The 19,602-nt window shown below is 45.9% G+C and overlaps 1 protein-coding gene across 2 annotated transcripts in view; it reads left to right on the top strand.

Annotated features, from left to right (window-relative positions):
- The window catches only part of LDLRAD3 (low density lipoprotein receptor class A domain containing 3), a 255,355-nt gene that overhangs the window by 34,926 nt on the left and 200,827 nt on the right, over positions 1–19,602 (top strand). The window lies entirely within an intron of this gene.

Here is a 19,602-nt window from a genome sequence, read left to right as displayed (position 1 = left end):
AAGATCAGGAAAGGTCACTTCTTACTTGGCCTCGTGACCTGGGAGTTTGAGTTCCTTGGTCCTTCCAGCACCAGTTTTGCTTCCTTAGCTGTTCTGGGTTGCAGTAATTAGGCCCAAGGGCCTCTTTGAAGACTAGGACCATATTTACCCTATATTGGGTATACTGGGTTAAATAAACCATATTATCACAATGAATTTTACCTGTTCCTTTTTACTTTTTTTTTGTAATGCGGCTACTAGAAACATTTAAATTACATATGTGGTCTGCATTATATTTCTATTGGACGATGCTGGTTACAGCCTTCTCCCTGTATCTGTGTAATAAACTATGTGGACCTGCCTGGGTTATATGGCTGAGTTGAGGGTTGAGGGCAGAGGTGGGCGTGAGGTGCTCTTATGGGCTAGCGTACCTTCTGGATGGTAATGCCGAAGGGGGGGTGTAGGGAGTTGAATCCCCTCCCCCCAAAAGATATGTCTACCCAGAGCCTGTGAATGTGACCTTATTTGGAATAAGGGTCTTTGCGGGTGTCATTAGGATCTTGAGATATCATCCTGGATTACCCAAGTGGGGTCTAAATCTAATGGCATGTGTCCTTATAAGAAGACGAAAGATGGCTATGTGAAGACAAAGGCAGAGATTGGAGTGATGTATCCCCAACCTAAGCAATGCCGGGGACCGATTGCTGGCAGCCACCAGAAGCTGGGAGGGGACGGCATGGGATGGATTCTCCCACAGAGCCTCCAGAAGAAACCGCCCTCCCAATACCTTGATTTTGGACATCTGTCCTCCAGAATTGCCAGAGAATAAACTTCTGTTGCTATAAGCCACCCACGTTGTGGTGGTTACAGCAGCCCTGGGAAACTAATACATGGGGAGAGGGCAAACCCACTGTATCTGCTGGGGGGTGGGCAAGGAGCTCCCTGAAAGAACTAGAAGAAGCCAGTGCAAAATCAGGCTGGGATGTTACACCTCTTGCTGTCACAGACCACTGCTCCATCCTGTGGAATTATTCTGGAAATTAAAAGTGACAATATATACAAAGTGCCTCGTACAGCTTCCATGGTGAAGGACGTTTTCATTGTTATGTTGAAAGGCACTCTGCCATTGTCTTTGACCTTGAAGATGAGGTGGAGGGAGGTGTCCTTTGGGTCAGTAATCCTAGTAGTCTGGGGATACTTAGTGTCCAGACGTTTGTTTGTGGCTTGTGAGGCTGTCCTCCAGGTTTTTTTGGTTATTTTCTTATTTGTTTTGTTGGCTAAGGGAAAAGGAGGGAGGAACAGTTTGCTAATTATGCAGATTTTTTTTCCCTTCTCAATGAGAAATCTGACTTTTTGGTGCTCATTAAATGCTTGAATTGGATCCCTCATTTTTGAGAAAACAGCATGATATGCTGGTTTACCTAGACATTTAAGTCTGCCACCAGGAATTTTAAAACAGGCCTCACACTACTAATTACAAAAGAGAAAGGGGAAGAGAAAGAATATTAGATGACTCTCTACAGCATCAGGCGTTTTTGCACAATTATTTCATTTCATCCTCAGGTTAAGCCTGTAAGGTGGGTGTTATTGTCTGCTTATGGGTGGGGATCCAGGTCTCTCAGGGGCAAAGTGACCTGTCCCAGGGGCGCCTGGGAAATGGGAGAGCTGAGAGCCTCACCCAATCAAACCAGTCTTTCAGCATCAAGAGATCTTTTCTCTGAGGAAATGGTTACATCACAGCTGAACGTGTAATCTGGGCTGCTTTGGTTAGATGGGAATTGGGTGGGGTGGGCCGTAGGAGTCCCTCTGGGTCCCTCCCCTACGACCCACGCACCCAAGCAGGCCAGGAGCAATCCCTGCAGAGCATATTTTGGAAATCGTCCTTGTTTACTTGGTGCTTCCCTTCATCTCCCTCTCTCTGATTCTGCAGATTCCCTATTGCACTTGTCGCTTAAGCTTCTAACCTCTAGCATTTTGAGTTTTTTCTTTCAGACGACTCAGGAGACATAGTGGGCTCCATGGGAGAGGGTGTTTCTGCAGCTCCTGGGAAGCGGCCTTCGGAGGTGGGGAGGCCCTGGGGAGCGTGGGATGTCAGTGCTGGGAGTCTGCACTGGGACCTTGTAGCACCTGGGCTCCCGGCAGGCCCTGGGTCCCTGAGGGAGGCAAGGGTGCTAGATCCTCCGCAGAAGTTCACTTTATGGTGTGTCCAAGGCCGGGGGGCTGACCCCTGATGCCAATGTCTGGAGGGACACGTATTTGAGAGGAGAGTTGTACTGATGAATTCGTGTAAGAATGTTACCCTTTTCACAAGAGATGTTCATATACCAAACGTTTGTTCGTGCCCGTGGGGATCCACATTCATGTAGCCGGCGGCCACCTAGACAAGACAGAACCATTCTAGGTGCAGCTGGAGTGGCCCTAGTTATCTCTGGGAAGAGGCTCAGTTCTGGTTACTACTGTATTTTGTTAGCAATAAAATACCAATGTCACTGCCTTTTTAAGGGATCTTTTCCTTAAAACCTTCTCAGGGGAAAACCACTCTATAGACCCAATGGCAAAATTTGGTGCCTGTTAGCTAGTAATCAGGGCGTGGGATTTATTTAGAGTTAGACAACCCAGCCCAAATCCTGGCTCCACTGCTTGCTCTCTATGTGACCTTGAACTAGTTAGTCTTTCTCAGCCTGTTTTCTCATCTATAAAATGGGGGATGAAAATGGCTAGCTCTCAGTTGTTGTTGGGATTTTACTGACAGCTGTATTATAGGGTTGCTGTAACAAATGACCACAAACTGTCTGGCTTACAACAAGAATGTGTTCTCCCTCAGTTCTGGAGGCTAGAAGTCCGAATTCAACATGGCAGCAGGGTAGCTTCCTTCTGGAGGCTCTGAGGGAGAGTCTGTACCAGGCCTGTCTCCTGGCTTCTGGTGGTTGCTGAAGGTACCGGGCACCCCTCGGCTTGTAGCTGCATCACTCTCATCTCTGCCTGCATCTTCAAATGGCCTTCTTCCCTGTGTCTCTGTCCAGATTTCCATCTTATAGGGATACCAGTCCTTGGATTAGGGTTCACTCTGACCCAGTATGACCTCTTCTTAACTGGACTACATCTGAAAAGACCCTGTTTCCAAATAAGGTCACATTCACAGGTCCTCAAGGTTAGAACTTGAACATGTCTTTCGGGGGGACACAATTCTACTCACTACAATAACCTCGGTAAAGTACTAACACAGTACGCACACATAGTGGGTCTTCAATAAATAATAGTTTCCATTACTCTTCTGAATAGAGTGGGAAAACCTACATGGAACTTTCTAACTGAATTTTTCTGTATTTTCAGACCTTTGAGGTTTAGAGTATCAATAAAGCCAGAGCAGTTTCTGTTGTTTTTTTGCTAAGGCACAGCTTTTATTTGCAATAAGATGCTCTTCTAGGGTATGTATAAGAGCTGCCATGCATCTCAATTACAGAATACGTTTGCCATTTGGATTTTGAGTGACTTTAGCCCAGTGCTGTCAAGGTTTCCTTCGGGCACTTTTGTCTTGCTTAACAATGCAAAACAGAAAACGCACACAAATAGTTCCCCCGAATGAGGCCTGTCATTATTGCTTCTTTTACCTCCGGGACCCCAAACTGCAGAAGCTTATTCACTGCAAGGCAACGAGGGCTCTAAATCTCCCGCCTCCATATATTACATTTCATATTATACTCGAACATGGCGAAATTAATTGTGACCAAGTCAGGGAAGACGGGAAAAACCTATAATGGTTTATCATATTTTGCAGGCTTTGTGAGGGCCATAAATTTAAGGCATATAGGAATTGTATTTATTCCTTAGATTTCACAAATTTGTCATGTTCCCTTTCTCTGAGGATGACAAGCTCTTCGAGACAACAGGATCTCTGATTTGGAAGTAGAAAAAGAGGTGACCGTGGAGATGTTCCCAGTGTCCCAGGCGACTGCAGGGCTGTCCCTCTCAAGCTTCTTTGGTTACATGGCTGGCTAAATTATTAATGCAGGTTTGCTGGTGGAGGGAGCTGCTTCTGATTTTTGTCTCTCTTACATCAGCCCTTTAATAGCTGCAGTTGTAGGAGACAGCTTTCCTATGGAGCAGTTCATAAACTGAATAGTGTGTGTGTGTGTGTGTGTGTGTGTGTTGGAAGGAGCTTGTAGTAGCTTCTGACCTTATTTTGTGAGTGCACTTGTGTCTGGGACCTTGAGATGCAGGAATGCACATCTTGGAATTGGATTCATCTTGGAGCTGCTTAAGCAAGGACATTTACCCATTACTGAATTCCACTGGCAGCTCAGCAGCTTCCATCAGCATGGAAATGCCCCCTGCCTCAGTCTGTTTGGGCAGTGAAGGTGCATATTCCAATGAAATTCACTGAGATGATGGGTTCTTCAAGGTCACAGTGAAGCAGTTTTGGCCATAGATTCTCGGTGGCTGCATCAACAGGAATGCAGCCTTGATTTGATGGTCTTTGTTTCCTTTTCCAAAGGAAAATCCATGAAATGATTTTTTTTTTTTTAAATCACAGAATGGTATAACTATCAGTAACCCTGTAGCTCATTAGCTTCAAACTTTGTTGATAGCAACCCACAGAAAAGTATTTATATGTCCTCACAAACATTTGTACATAAATGGTTCATAGCAGTGTTATTCATAATAGCCCAGAAGTGGAAACAACCCAAATGTCCATCATTGGATGAATGGATAAATAAATGTGTTATATTACTTGCAATGGAATCTTATTCAGGCATAAAAAGGAATGATGTACTGATGAGTGCTGCAATGTGACCGACCTTGAAAACATTATGCTAAGTGGTAGAAGCCAGATATAGAAGACCACATGCTGTATGATTCTGTTTTTGTGAAATGTCCGGAATAGGTAAATCCATGGAGACAGAAAGTGGATTGGTGGTGGCCTAGGGCTAGGGTGGAGGTTAAGAGGAAATGGGGATTGACTGCTCATGGGTATGGGGTTTCCTTTTGGGGTGAAAAAATGTTCTAAAATTGATGGTGGTGCCGTTTGCATAGCTCCGAATATAGTAAAAGCTGTATACTTTAAATAGGTGAATAGTTTGGTATGTGAATTATATCTCGATCAAACTTAAAAATCACATTTACATCGCAAACTAACATTTGTGTAAAGCTGAATTCAAACTTACTCTTTCTGTGTCTGGTACATTCCGATTTATCCCAATCTATTCCATTCTATTTCTTTAAAAAGTTGCTGCATGTGACCCACCAAATCGATTCCATAATCCACACTTTTATAGATTCCACTCCCTTTGACAGATGAAAAAACCGAGTCCCAGAGCTTAAGAAGTGAGTGCAGGGTTGCACAGTTTGTTAGTGGCAGAGCTGAGACTACAGACTGGGTCTTCTGATGCCCAGTCAACTGTGCTTGCCAAGATGCTGGGTGTTCTTTTTAAAAGAGTGAGTGGAATTTGGGGTTAAAAAAAGGTATTGGCCATGAATAGCCTCCTTGTAAACACCTTCTTATGGGGCCTGGGGTGCTGGAAAGCTCAGGACACAGAGAAGGGCTGACCGCGGTCTTGCATTGAGCCCAATATCCAGTCCAGGACACACGGTGCAGCCGCGGCTTATCCAGTAGGCCCTGTGTGTTTATTTTTCAGGCAAAGATGCTATTTTCTGAGCATTGCAGAGTAAAAACATTAGAAATTCCTAGTTGCCTGGCTTCTAGCCCTTCTACTGGAAGTAAAATTTGAGATAGGGGATGATAGAAAATTAGGAAAATACAAACAGGCAATTAGGAAAAAAAAAGAGGTGCTGGGTTCCCCTACAGCTCTTGCATTAGCCAGTTGGTGGCAATTAATTGTGCCCTGAGTAAACAGCCCTGGTCAGAGATACAAATAGAAGAGAATTTTTCCCCAGGTAAAGGATGGGGAGGGGGTGGGGAGTGGAGGTACCCAAAGGTCCCGGTTAGGCTAAGTGCCTGGTACCTTTGCTACAGGGTTCGTTTCTGAGGACTGAGGAGTTGATTGAGCCCTGCTGTCTGCTCCCGGGTCTGTGAGAGACCATTTCATGGGCAGGGCTATTTTTTCATCAAGTTTTGCTCAACTTTTGGACAGAACACTCTACCTCCTTAGTTAATTATGTGCATAAATATTTGCTCCTTCCTAACAGGACCGTTTCCTGTGTTAAAAAGGGCTCACATGGAGTCAAGGTTTTCTTTTCTCCCTCCCACTATGAATTTAGTGCTGGTAAAGGGGGCCCACCTCAGGGACAGAACACCTCCTGTTTAGTTAGGGTTCTGGAGCCGAGGTGGAAGGAGCAGCCTATTTGTCCAGAGGTGGAAGGAGCAGCCTATTTGTCCAGTGGTCTGGCCTTCAGCCGGATTCCCAGGGCCCCTACCTACCTAGGAGGGCATCTGCCATTGGATTGACATTGGGTGACAGCACTGAGAGCCCGCTGTGCGCGGTTTCGATGTGGGTGGAAGCCTGCTTCTTGATCAGGAATTGATGACCTCCCTGCCCTGATTGAGAGGGTGGGGGGCAGGGACCACGCTGGAGGGAATCCGAGCAGCAAATATAAGTAATATTTAATAAAACAATAACAGAAACAGGTTTGGGTTTAAAGTCTCACTGAAACTTTCCCAACAACCCCGCGTAGAGGCTAAGACACTGCTGAGACTGAGATGGGGCAGACCTGCCTCAAGTCCTGGCTCCTCCGTCTGCCTGCGCTGTGACCTTGGGAATGTTTGCTCCCTTTCCCAGCCTCAGTTTCCTTCTCTGTCAACCGCGGGCGGTGATGTCCTCGCCTCATGGGGTGACAGACGGTACATGCATAGCACTTCGCATGTAGAATGGCCCGTAATATATGCTCAAAAAATGACAGCCATCTATATGATCAGGTGGTGACTTTTCTTATCCCCGTTTGACAGATCAGCAAGCGGAGGCACTGAAAGCTCATGTCACTTGCTCAGGGTTCACAGCTCCGAAGGAATGGGGCCGGGATTCGAGTTCAGGGGTGCCTGACTCTGGACCTCGTGTTTTTCACCACGGTGTCCTCCTTGCTTATCATTTAATTAAGGGGTTAAGTTTAGAGAAGCCACCCTGGCAATGGGCACTGGACCTGGCTGCCTTTTCAGATCTGCAGGTCTTCCCAAAGGGAGTTGACTCACCCAAGTGACGTCAAGGATGTTCACTGGAGAAGGGCAGTCACGGGGCGTGTAAGCGTGGACGAGCCTAAGCCTCTGTCTCTCACATCCCTCTTTCTCTGTTCCTGGAATTACTGGGGCTGAGGAGGTGTTTTCCACCTCCCTTTTGAACTGACGATCTCAGGGCTGGTTTTCGGCTGTACAGATTCCTTTGTCATCCAGTTTTCAGCCTTCTGTGCGTGTCTGTTACAGATTACAATCGGTCCTGGCAGATACGGGCTTCCCCCCTCCCTCTCCCCCCTGGCTTCTTTGATGCTTGCAAACATTCCTAGGGGCTAATAAGTATTGGATGGGCCCGAGAAATTGAATAAACACATTGAATACGAGGTTGATTTTCTGAGGCCCTCCCGCCAGCCTCCTTTCAGCCATAGCATATTCGGTCTCTATCGGACTTGTGTGCGCAGCTATGTGAAATCACTTCGAGCCTGTTGGGCATGCTGATTTAAAAAAAAAACAAACAAAAAACGAATAAACAATCCCAGAATGAGCCTCTGGAGAGGATTATCCTGGATTCCCTTGAAAAACATCCTCTGCGGCTCCAGGGAGGTCAAAGTTGTGAGTCCGGGGGCCTGTGGTTTGTAAAGGTGGCAGATCCTCTAACTGGGGCCTTGGTCTGATGGCTCAAGGAATCCTGTGGGCTCAGAGTAGTAACAGTAATAGCAATTTAAAGTAGGTTCATTACTGGAGCAGTTATTGCTTTTGTTCAAAATGGCCCATTGAAGTCAGGCCCTATTAAATACAGCCGTTTAACTGACACTTAGCATCTATAGGGAGATAAATTATCCTTTGGCCTGGTCACCTCCACTCTGAAATTTGCTCACTGCTATGAGCCCTGGGGGGGTAGTTCAGGCAGACTCATCTGCCCACAGCAACCCACATTTCAGTCATTTGTTCAGCACACATTCAATGAGGACCTGCTCTCTGCTGGACACTGTGAAGCTAGGAGGTTTGCTGAAAATGGGCCCTGCTTTTAAGGGGCTCATAGCTCTTATTCAGTCATGAAACACTGATTGAGCACCTACTGCATGCAAAGCCCTGTGCTTGGCATTGGAAGGGAGACATTGATGGCAGAACGTGCGTGCCCATGGGGCCCTTACAACCTTGTGCAGAGGACAGACTTGGAACCACCTAACAGGGCACAGCCTAGAACTGAGCCTGCGTTCTGAGAGGGACGGGAAGGTGCCGTGAGCACGGAGGGAGGGGTGATTGGTTCCATCACTTGGACTGAGGAAGGCTTTGTGGCGGAGGTGACGTTAACTGATCCTTGAAGGACGTCCTCGCTGATGAAAGTCAACCAGATGAACTTTAAAGGAGCTTAAAGCAGGGCTACTGCTTTGGGGCCTGGACCGGAGCCAGAAGGCTCCCCAGGACGGAGGCTGCTCCTCTCCCCATCTGTCTCGATGCCTGTGTGGTCGCTTCTTCCTGGTGTCCTTGGCCTTGCTCTGCACGCCCGCTGTGTTCTCGTCCTGCCCACTGCTTCCTTCAGCTTCCCATGCGTGCCACCCGCTCCTGTCTCCCGCATGCTCTCCCCGCTCAGCTCCCTGCTCACTGGCCCGCTGTGCCCTAAAGACCCCAAGGGAGGCCCGTGTGCCACCTGCTTGTCTTTTCTGGTCACGCCCTGGGTGTCACTGGCCCCTGGTAACCCCGTCTTGGATCGGAGGCCCGCCTGTGGTTCAGTCAGCAGGTGTCAGGGTCCAGCACGGCGACAGTGGTGACCTGCTTCTCAGGGGCCCTAGGAGGGTTGAGCCACGTGTGCTACAGACGAGGCATCGTCGCTCAAGAGGGGGTCTCTGGCTGTGCCTGCGGAGACGTCTACCCGGATGTTCATGGCAGCTCTGTTTGCAGTAGTGAAACGTTGGAAATGTGTCCGTCTAAGGGGACCTAGTAAATAAATGCTGGTGCTTTCCTAAAGTGGAGTGCTATCTGGCAACTAAAATTAGGGGACTAGGTCTTCACGCACAGACATGGATAAATCTTTCCAGAAATTTAGAGTGGGAAAAAGAAAGGATCTATGTGGTATATGCCACTTGAGTTTATTTTGAAACCACGCGAAACAGGACGGTCTGTCTGTCTGTCTGTCTAGTGTGTATGTGTATAGTGTGTATATATAGATACATAATTATATGTACACACATACATAGCGTATGTACCTATACATATGTACATAAATATATTATCTGCAACACACTATTGTAGTAAAAGTACAAAACCTGGAAAGAAGATTTACAGCAGGTTTGTAGTTACCTCTGGGGAAAGTGGAATGGAATGGGATGATGGGGGGGGGTACTCTCAACCATCCATCTCAGTAGTATTTTATTCCTTAAAAAAGATATGAAATATGGCAAAATGTTAATATTTGTGAATTTGGTCTGGGTCCATGAGAATCTATTATGTCAAAATCTGTGCTGCTTTTTATGCTTTATCTATTTCATATTGTTAGAAAGGATGTTTAGAGAATGGAAGATTGTGTGGGGTAGCTGGAACTGAGTCTGTCATGGATGATACAGATAGAAGGTGGATGGAAGCTGCATCATGTGGGCCATGAAGCTTCTTGCCAATGGGGGTTTGGGTGGAGGAGGTGGGAGACATGAAGTGGAGACAGTGATGTGATGAGCCCTCAGGGTGAAAATGACCGAGGGGGGGAAGAGCTTGGGGGCGCAGAGATTGGGTAGGATGCTGCAGTGATGGTCCAGACAGAGTGGATGGGGGCCAGAGCCGGGAGGGAAGGGGGGTGAATCGGAGAGCAGGAGGTGAGGCAGTGGGACCCCTGTGCCCTTTACACTCCAAGGCGATGCTGGCTGTCGAAGTGGTAGAATCGGTTTACCCAGACTGGAGGGCTGTGTGTTCTAGCTGTTCAGTGGTACCTGCTCTATGAGGGAACTGCCCGGAAAAGCAGATTATGGTTGGAATGAGAGCTTGGAGAAAAAAATGACTCTGAGGAGGTGGTCTTCTCTGAGTGTGACTGGTCAGGTGAATGTCCACAACATTTTGTGATTTGAGTGTCACGCAGGCATGCTTGAAATGTAAAGTGTCCGTTACATTTCTTTCCAAGTCACACATTAAGGATGCCACTTATTTCAGAAAGATTCTGTGGAGGAATTCTTTAATTAATGAGCTTCTTTTATGCATTACTGTATAGTTTCTTTATCAAAAAAATCTTTTAATTGAATTATTAGGGGAAACTGTCTCTTCAGAGACAAAACTAACCTACTTTGATTTACTCTCTGACAGTTTGGTTCTATGATGGTCTCGGCCCCCATTAAAATTCTGAAAAATCACGTTTATTGCTATTTGTTATTCTTATTGTTATTTGTTGTTGAAAATACAGTTAATCAGAAAGAAGAAAATAAAAATCACCAGTAATCCCACCATTCAGAAAAAATTGCTGTATTATCCTTTCTGACATGTTATATATGTGTTTGTATGTATATATAGTTTTAAAACTTTATTTTATGGTACAGATGAACCTATTTGCAGGGCAGGAATAGAGATGTAGACATAGAGAATGGACATGAGGACACAGTGGGGGAAGAGGAGGGTGGGACAAATTGGGAGATTAGGACTGACATATATGCACTACCATGTGTAAAACAGAGAGCTAGCGGGAACCTGCTGTAAAGCCCAGGAAGCTCAGCTCGGTGCTCTGTGATGACCTAGATGGGTGGGCTGGAGGGGGGTTGGGAGGAAGGTCCAAGAGGGAGGGGATATAGGTATCCATATAGTTGATTCACTTGATTGTACAGCAGAAACTAACACAACATTGTAAAGCAATTATACTCCAATGAAAAAAACAAAACAAAACTTTATTTTAAATGTTTACATGGTGAACATTTTTCTGTTCATTAAAACATTTCTATTTTAGTTTATCCTCAGTTGTTTTTCCCCTAACTCTGTTGGTCATTATAATTTTTATTAGCTTTATTTTCTGTAGTCTATATTATGAAAACAATAGGCTTTTACCTTGTCTCCTAACTTAGGATGTCTGTTCTAATACTAATTGATTTTTTTGAAACCACACAAGACCCCTCTTAACTGAGCTGCTCTCCATCTAAGGAGGATGCTTCCACTTCCAGTCGCCAGTTCTTCTGCACGAGTTTTAATGGCTGTATTGAATTCTGTCCAGTAGATGTTCCATAATTTATTTAACCACTCCCAAATTTGGGGCATTTGTGTTGTGTCCAGGTTTTTGTTTATCCTAAGCATCACTGTGGATAACATGTTTGTAAGATGTTATTTGTGCACATCTGTAGTCATTTCTGTGGATTAGAAAAATTCCCAGAAATCCAACACCCATTCGTGTCCCCGGTATTGAATGGCCAGGAGCAGAGACTGTTGTCTGGCACGGTTCCTGCAGAACAGGAGCCCGATAGCTCACTGCTTCATGCCTGTGTTGTGGCTTCTTCCTGTGTCATCCTTTTGTTAACAGCTAGAGTCGTGGCTGGTACTGCATTATTCTGTTACTATTACTGCCTTGCCTGGAGAAGAGCCCCAGTGATACCCTCAGTTAGCACCATCTCCTCTTGGTGCTTTCTTTCCCGCTTAGCTCTGGCTCTTTGTCTTGGCAGCCACCCAGGGCCACATTGGGTCTTCCTAATCCAGGCATCAGGCCCCACCAGACTCTCACTTGGCTGCAGGACAATGGGTCTCACTTCTCAGACGGGGTCTCACTTCACAGACGGGGTCTCAGAAGGTCTTGGGTTGCTTAGGTGGGTCAAGGGCCCCTGTGGTACACCCCCCCCCCATTGCTTCCCACTTCCTAGTAGAAAAGAATTAGAAAGGGACCACCTAGGTAATGAGGTGGTGTTTATGTAACAGAAGCTCGCCAGTCATCCTACAAATATATTAATGTAATGGTAGCCATTTCCTATATAACTGTGTCAACTTTATTCATTAGCTGTCTGGTATAGAGTAACCTTGCGAGTGTTATTAGGTTACCATACACATTTTTGTTAGGTAAAACCGTACACATTTCCAATTCAGACAAAGAATGTCCAATTTCCTGAAGTCAGGATCGAGGTCATAACCTTGAGTGCTCAAGAATTCCAAGTTTAATTAAACCACCCAATTATGATGACTAAAAGGAAATGTCCTATCAATAGTAGATGTGACGGGACGGCGATCTGGCTGTGACAAGTCACTCTTCTGATGGCCAAGCCTGATCGAACTTATCTGGCTGGTCCGGGCAGTGTCTTCTATCAGAGTGAGCGCACCCCCTCTGGACGCCCGCCACCTTCCCTCCCAATACCCTTTTTCCGTGGCAGTGTAGACTGCACGCAGATTTTGCCATTGTGGGAGTCACGTGTTGCTTTCCTTCTACATTACCTGTGTTTTCTCAGCCTTGCTTTCCTGCTAAAGTAGAAGTTCCTTCAGTCCGGAGGCCTGTGAGCTTTCCAAGCTGAGTGGCGTCAGAGAGATTTGGTCCTGGCCACGTCCTGCTTCTTGCAAGGAATGGAGTGTTTTCAGTGTCTTTGTCCCTCTTCTCAAGAGTCGCACCCTGGGGAGGGAGCATCTATTCAGCTTAGATCGCACCACTTCCCTTCGGCTGGAGAGTGTAGGACTCCTGATGATGGTCCTGTTCTATCATAGCCATTGAGAGAGAGGTGATTCCAATAAAGCAGAGGGAGAAATGGACGCTGAGTGACTGAAACCAAACCCGCCACCAGTGTCCACTGTAGTTGTGGCTTGAAAAGAGCCTGCTTGCTCTCCACCCCACGTGGGCTCTGGGACCTTTGTGGGTTGGTACCATTCGATATTCTCTGGCTCCGGCCGTTTGGTCTCCTTTAATCCTTTTTGTCCCTGAATTGCGAAGGCTGCATAGTGACAGTTAAGTTACAGATTAGTCTCTTAGTTTAGAGGAAAAAGCCTTGAATTTAAGTGGGTTAAAATTTTAGCTCTGCGACCTATTAGCTGGATGATCTTGACTTTCCCTCGCCTTGGTTTCTTCATGGGTGAGGTCAAGAAGATGGGACACCTTCCAGAGTTGTCCCAAGAATTAAACAGAGCAGCCTCGGTGAAGGCACTGCGCTGTGTGCCCGAGATGTAGGAGGCTCTGAAGGGACGTGTGGTGTTTTCTCCTTCCCCGGAGCCCTGGTGGGCATCTGGGGCTGGCTGCTCCTCAGCAGATGCTGCAGCTCCCGGGGTTTCACAAAGTGAGTCTGAGAGTCACACCGACCCGGCTCCGCTACTCTGATTATGTGACCTTGGGCAAAGTGTTTAGTCTCGGAGCCTCGGTTTCCTCCTCTGTAAAGTCAGTGCGAGTTCCATCCCCACTCACGCGGCTATAGTGAAGGATCATATGCAAATGCAGCTTTTGTGTCCTTAACTCAACGTCTGGCACGTAGCTCGTGCGCTATTGCACAGGGTGAAATCTCCGGATGGGCTCAGCCCCAGGGATCCAGACCTCACTTCCAGCTGCATCTGCCTTGCTGCACCGGTGCCTGTTCTGCTTCTTGCAGGGTAGGTAGCACGTTTAGCTCAAGAGAGAGGCAGGTGCTGCTCTTCCACCACCACCTTGTGCAAAGTTGCCCCTCCCAGTCCCCTGTTTTTGTCTCAGCCCCTCACAGTGGGCCTCGGTGACTCTCAATCTGTGGGGAGAAAGTTAACAATTCTGATTCCAAGAGCTTTGGAAAAGTCCCACCTCCCCAGCAGGCATTATCTATTTATGCTTTAATCTTCATAGACTCCTCTGAGCTGCTCTCACCTCTCCCGAAAGCCCGGAGTAAATGGACATAGTGCATGCACCCGAAGTAATTAATGTACTTTCTACTAGCAAGGGAACATGTAATTTGCAGGAATGTGTGTCAAGACCCACCCTGCTAAATTTATACCGTGTAATTTGCAACATTTGCTTGGCACCGCATCGGCTGATGGGTGGGTCTAACCTACCTGCTTTGCAATTATATCTGCTGGCCGGAGTTGCAGGATTGAGTAACTGGGAGACGGAGATCTCAATCGTTTAAGTGAATTAGAACGGGCTCTTGGGACCCATCTGAGATCACCCTCTGCTAGAGGAGGCTGGTGAATGATGTTTTCTTTGCACAAACTTGAGAGCCTCTGATAAGGGCCAGGAGGGGAAGAGGCAAAGAAGACACAAGTCTGCAGGCTATCCTGGGCGTGGTGGACCACAGGCCTCGGAACGGCATCTCTGTAGCACTCTTCCCTCTGACAGGCCTCTGGAAGAGGAAAACACAGAACTAATATAACAGAAACGGTTTTATGGTCTGTTTTATGAGCTTACATCAGCCCTAATAATTGGCTCTGGGGAGATTCTTGTCAGTTTTTAAAACTGGAAGTCACTTCATAGCCTCTGCAGACTAGTGATTTTTGTAAAATCCTCGTAAATTTTCTGTTTTGAGCAAGCTACAGAAGAATCTTGTGGCTGACATGCAGGCTTCTTGTTCTATGGGGTGCCGGGCAGGGGGCGGTGTGTGTGAGATGGCTGGGCTTACCCTGCTAATGTTTTTTGGGCCAGGTGGAAGAATCCAGCAGAAGATAAAATAAAGTGTAAGCAGACCCAGCCCTGGTATAAATCCCAGATCCTCAATTACTCCTTGTGACCTTGGGCAGACTATTTAACCTCCCCGAGCGGCCTTTCCTCATTTGTGAAATGGAGCTAATGATTCCTTTGTTTAAAGCTGTTAATAAATATTAGTCGTTTGTAAAGGCATCTGGCACATGGGGAAACACTCAATAAATGGTAATTGTCATCGGTGCCATTTATATTTGCGGAGGGCATATTATTTATCGGTTGTAAGGAAGCCTTGGCCACACAAACCAGGCAGAATTGGTGATCAAATTGGGTCAGATCCTTTTTTCTTTCCAAAAGCCATTTGTGTGTACACCCTGAGGCCTGAAAAAGGCGGGTCGGATGCAGTGGGTGCTACTGATGGGAGTGGGGTTGTAGTTAAAGAAAAGCCTCACTCATCCCAAGTCCAGGGTTTCTTAAAGAGGGTGGGATTTTTATTTGACCTTGGGACCTCCGGAAGGCTTGAAAAATAAAAGGAGGAATTTAGAATCTGGGGACAGAGAAAGCGGGACAGAGATTCTTTCCCTGGAGAGTTGGTTGTGGTGAGGGTGGGAGCTGAGGCTCTAAGTACTCCCACTTACAAGGTTGCGTTTGTAAATTCATGGACAATTCTGTGGGTATCCCACTCCTGCTAGGTGAGAAAGAATATTTTCTATGTGTGTGCACGCGTGCATATGCCCGAGTGTGTGTGCATGTGTGTGTGCATGTGTTGGGCACATGTATGGGGTGTGTGTATGTGTGTGTGTGTGTGTGCATGCCTGTGTCTGCTTCTCCTAAATATTTATGGGCTGGGAGATGGCAACTGGGAAAGGCCGGTGTGTAACTGACTAAGTATTAATAAGCATGTTCAAGAGAATTGAGGCCTTTGTTTTGTCTTCATCAAAAATGAATCAGCTCTCATTCGCTGTGTTTCTGCAGGAAACTGTGCTTTGGAAGAAGAAGTGCTGCTTTGTTTTCCTTGTAGGCCTTCCCGCTTGGGCTTCTATTTCCACGGAGGCCTTATTTTTAAAAACATGTTTTTACAGCAGAATTACAGCTCTGGCGATTACAGCAGTCTCTTACAACTTTGGTTATGAAAAGAGTGTCTGTAGTGTTTTTATTTCTTTTAATGGACCATTTTCTTACCTTCCTTTTTCTTCTCCTGGGACTGTGTCAGGTATCTCCCTCCTGTGTGTTTTCTTCTCCTTTGTCCAACACTCTGAGATCAAGGCTTAGCTCCACACTTTCACTGTCATCCTGCTTCCTGGGATCCAGGGAAATGGATTTTCTACTGTTCTCGTGTCCCAACCTTTCTCCAACTCCTATCTGTGGCTGCTTCTACCTTTTTCTTCCTAGAACTTCCCTGAAGAGTTCATTTTCTTCTCTTGGCATCACTTCCTAGGAAACTCCCTTTTCTGCTCTGAGACTGACCTTTTTTGTTTCCTTAAATCAAATGCTTCCAAACTACAGTTGAGGTCCACTGGTTTGGAATCAGACATCATCTGCGAGGCTTTTGATGAATTCCATTTGCAGGATTTGGTTGGCTCTCCTGGTCACCTGGCTGAAAAGGAGGCTTAGAAAAAAATCCAGAAGACAGTCCTGCATTATTTTTCACTTCCATACCTGAAAAATTAGTTTCCATTAGAATAGAGATGGTTTTTCCTCCTGCCAAAGGTTTCTGTCAAAAGGAGTAAAGTGGGATCGCAAGGATGAAATGAAACTCTTTAGGAAAGGATGGCTCTCCCACCCCCATTATAATCCCTGCTGGGCACCATCCTAAGTGCGTTGGTGCTGTTGAAATGCAAATGCCAGTTGGTCTGTTATTGATTTGCTCACAGAAAGTAGCAGAAATTTAATCCATGCAGAAAATGCTATGAGTCACTTCATCTCCTGCAAGAGTTACTTTATTATTATTGTTATTGCAGAAAGGAGCACATCAAAAGGCAAGTCTAGAAAAACAGTTTTCAGAAAGCTAGTTTTATTTGTCTTACTTAGCAGTTATTTTCCAGAAATCTGTTAACCAGTATCAGGAGTTTTCCAGCTTTGCGTACAGAACCACTTATCACTGTCTGATTCTACTCCACGCTTTTCTCTCTGTTGTTGTTGTCTTTTGAAGATTTGAGGGAAACTGGTCTGAATTGTTTACAGAGTGCTCAGCAACGACCCTCCCCCAAATACCACCAGCACTGGAGATTGAAGAATATAATCTACTCCAGCGTACTTGTGTCTGCGTTATCCGAATGCTCAAATTTGAAGCCCAGTACAGCTTCCTTTATTGCTTGTTACACTTTGGGATTGACTGCCCCTTGCTCCAGGGGTGCAGGATGAAGAAATACAAACAAAGTGCAGCATTAGCTTGAGCAAAACATATAACTAGGACAGTGGATCTCCTGCCAAAAATACCATCTGCTGTTTTCCAAGCCAAAGACTGATGACTTGGGTTGTCTCTTCCTTCAGCAAATAGTCACAGAAACTCACTATATTTATTTACTTTAAGTTTGACCAGCTTTTCATAATATTTCTTGTTAGAGGGGGGAATGTATGTTGGAGTTAGTAAAGTCAAACCCAACTCTGATTCCCAAACAGATGCCTAAAAATGTCCAATAGCTTCCAAGCTGCCTTATTATACTCTTTCCCTACCCCCAGTGTCTTTCTAGGTAGGGGTGCCAGGTTAACTGACCCGAAGTGTTACTCATCTCCTGTCACTACGCAGCTTGAAACTGATGCTGTTGGTTTCTCATTGTGTACAAAGTAAAGTCCAAACTCTGTAGTCTGGCTTTTAAAGCTTTTCTCAGCCTTCTGTCTGTTGTTCCTAGTGACGGTTTGCTTTCGGGCCTCTGCGTAGCTTAACCTTTCATCTGGAATGCACGTCTACAACCCCATGATCCCCCCCCTCCCACCCCGGTGCTGCAAAACCAGCCTGGTTGAGAACTACTCTATGATGCATTCCACAATGCTTCCTTGGAATACATTTCTCCCTCCTTAGTGATTACTACATCCCATTTTGTACTCCTTTCTTGTGGCATTTATGACCCCAACTTTTATACTTATAGCTGTTTAGGTGCACATGCCTCTCTTCTGGTCAACTGTAGGCTTTGAATGTGCCCCAACCTTGTAGTCCCCACAGTCTTGAGTATATTAGGTGCCCAGTAAGTTCTTTGTGGGTGAATGAATGAACCAGTTAGTTGGATGAATGCGTACCATGCAAACAGAGCACGCAGTGGGGAGCGGGTAGATATTAAACGTAAGCATCTTGTTCCATGGACCCAGTGCAGTGGCAAGATGTCATTGTCCAGGAGAACATCAGCTCCAGTGGTTTAGCCATGAGCTCGGCAGTTGCCATGTAGACCAGTTTCACATCTGGATGGTCCCCCAACCCTTCAGATGTATATTGTTACGATTTGTGCATCAGAAGTTCTGCTATTCCAATAATAGGCAAATTAGGACCTTGAGAGGGTGGAGAGAGACCCATAGCAATTGCAGCTTGTGTTTTCTACATAATAAGGCGGTCTGTTTTTGCTGTTTTGAGAGTACGGTGGTGGTAAAGAAAGAGTGCTTTGGGGAGCCATGATGACTTTGATCTGCATCCTAGTTCTCGTTCACTAGTTTGTCATCTTGAGTCTCAATTTCCTCACCTGTAAAAAGGGGATAAAAGCTATTCAGTAGGGATGCAGTGCGGATTAAGTAACATATGAAAAGTACCAGTGCAAGTCTTCACACATCGTGGGTGGTCCATAAATGTAGGCATCACTTCTAAGAGAAGTTTGGGTGGTGGCCTGTCGCTAGCGTCATGAATCCGTGACTTCATAGTCTGCTTTTTTGTCATTGCTGTCCTTGAAGGTGGTTTCTTACCAGTACATTTAGAATGGCTTCCTTCCATATTCTAAGATTAGGAACTCTTCCTTCTATATTCGCTAGAGGTTAGGAACTCTGAGTGCTCTATCTCTATTGAAAGATGTGAACCTCTGGGAATTTTGAAGCTGGAAAGAAAAAACGAAACTATGGATGGAAAAAGTGGAAAGGAAGAAAAAAAACCAAAAACCCTGGTGCTTGGGGGCAGAAAATGGAAATTTATGCCGTGTATGCCGTGTTTAAATTCTTCTTTCTCCATTATAATTCTGAAGTTACTTGTTAATTTTGAAATATTATTGGCTTGCCCATAGATACTTCCTATATTTAGAGCTAGAAATGCTGCTCTGATTTATTTGTATGGACATTCTGAACAATATTTTGTTTTCTAAATGTTTCTGAGCTTTCTTCTCTCTTGTTCTTTAAGCAGCACTGAGGAGAGTGCCTGATTCACAGGGGAGTTTGGAAAAAACAGACATTTTCCTGAAATTGTGTGCTTGTTAGCAGGGCCTCTTAGCCTCTTGGCAGCTTGCTTATGAGTACAGACTTTGAAGAACTATTTCTTTGGACGGTGTTTTACAAAATAACCCCTTCTCTGCTCACGAGTTTGTAACCCCCAAGGGAGTGTTGGAGGTGTTCCCTCCTGTTGAGTAGTTGACAGTGATGGTTACTTGAAATCTTCCTCCCCCCTCCGCCCCCAGCCAGTTTTGCTGACACTCCCAGGCTGTGGCTCGGTTCCTCATGCGGATGTGTTATCTGCTAGGATCTGGAAGGCAGTGGAAGAGAGCTGATGCCAGGTCGGGTTTCCTGGCACCCCTTTTTTTTCCTTAATAAAGACACTGTTTTTATTAAGCCTTCAGTTGGTTCTTTCTTTTCAGGCTTTCGTGGTGTGATCTTTGGATCTGTGACTTGCCGCTGAACCGTGGATCTGTGATTCTTGGGCCTGGTGAGTGTGGCCTGAGGTGTTCCTTCCACACCTCACCGCCTCCCTGCTCTCGGAGTCTGAGCTGGCCTTTTCCATGTTTACACAAGTTTGGGATTTGTCCTGGGGAAGGTGGCAGGAGATTGAGTTGGTCTGGGCTGAGGTTGG

The sequence above is a fragment of the Balaenoptera acutorostrata genome, chromosome 9 (assembly GCF_949987535.1).
Source record: "Balaenoptera acutorostrata chromosome 9, mBalAcu1.1, whole genome shotgun sequence".
In the NCBI taxonomy this organism is placed as follows: Eukaryota; Metazoa; Chordata; class Mammalia; order Artiodactyla; family Balaenopteridae; genus Balaenoptera; species Balaenoptera acutorostrata.
This window is presented reverse-complemented; position numbering and strand designations above follow the sequence as displayed.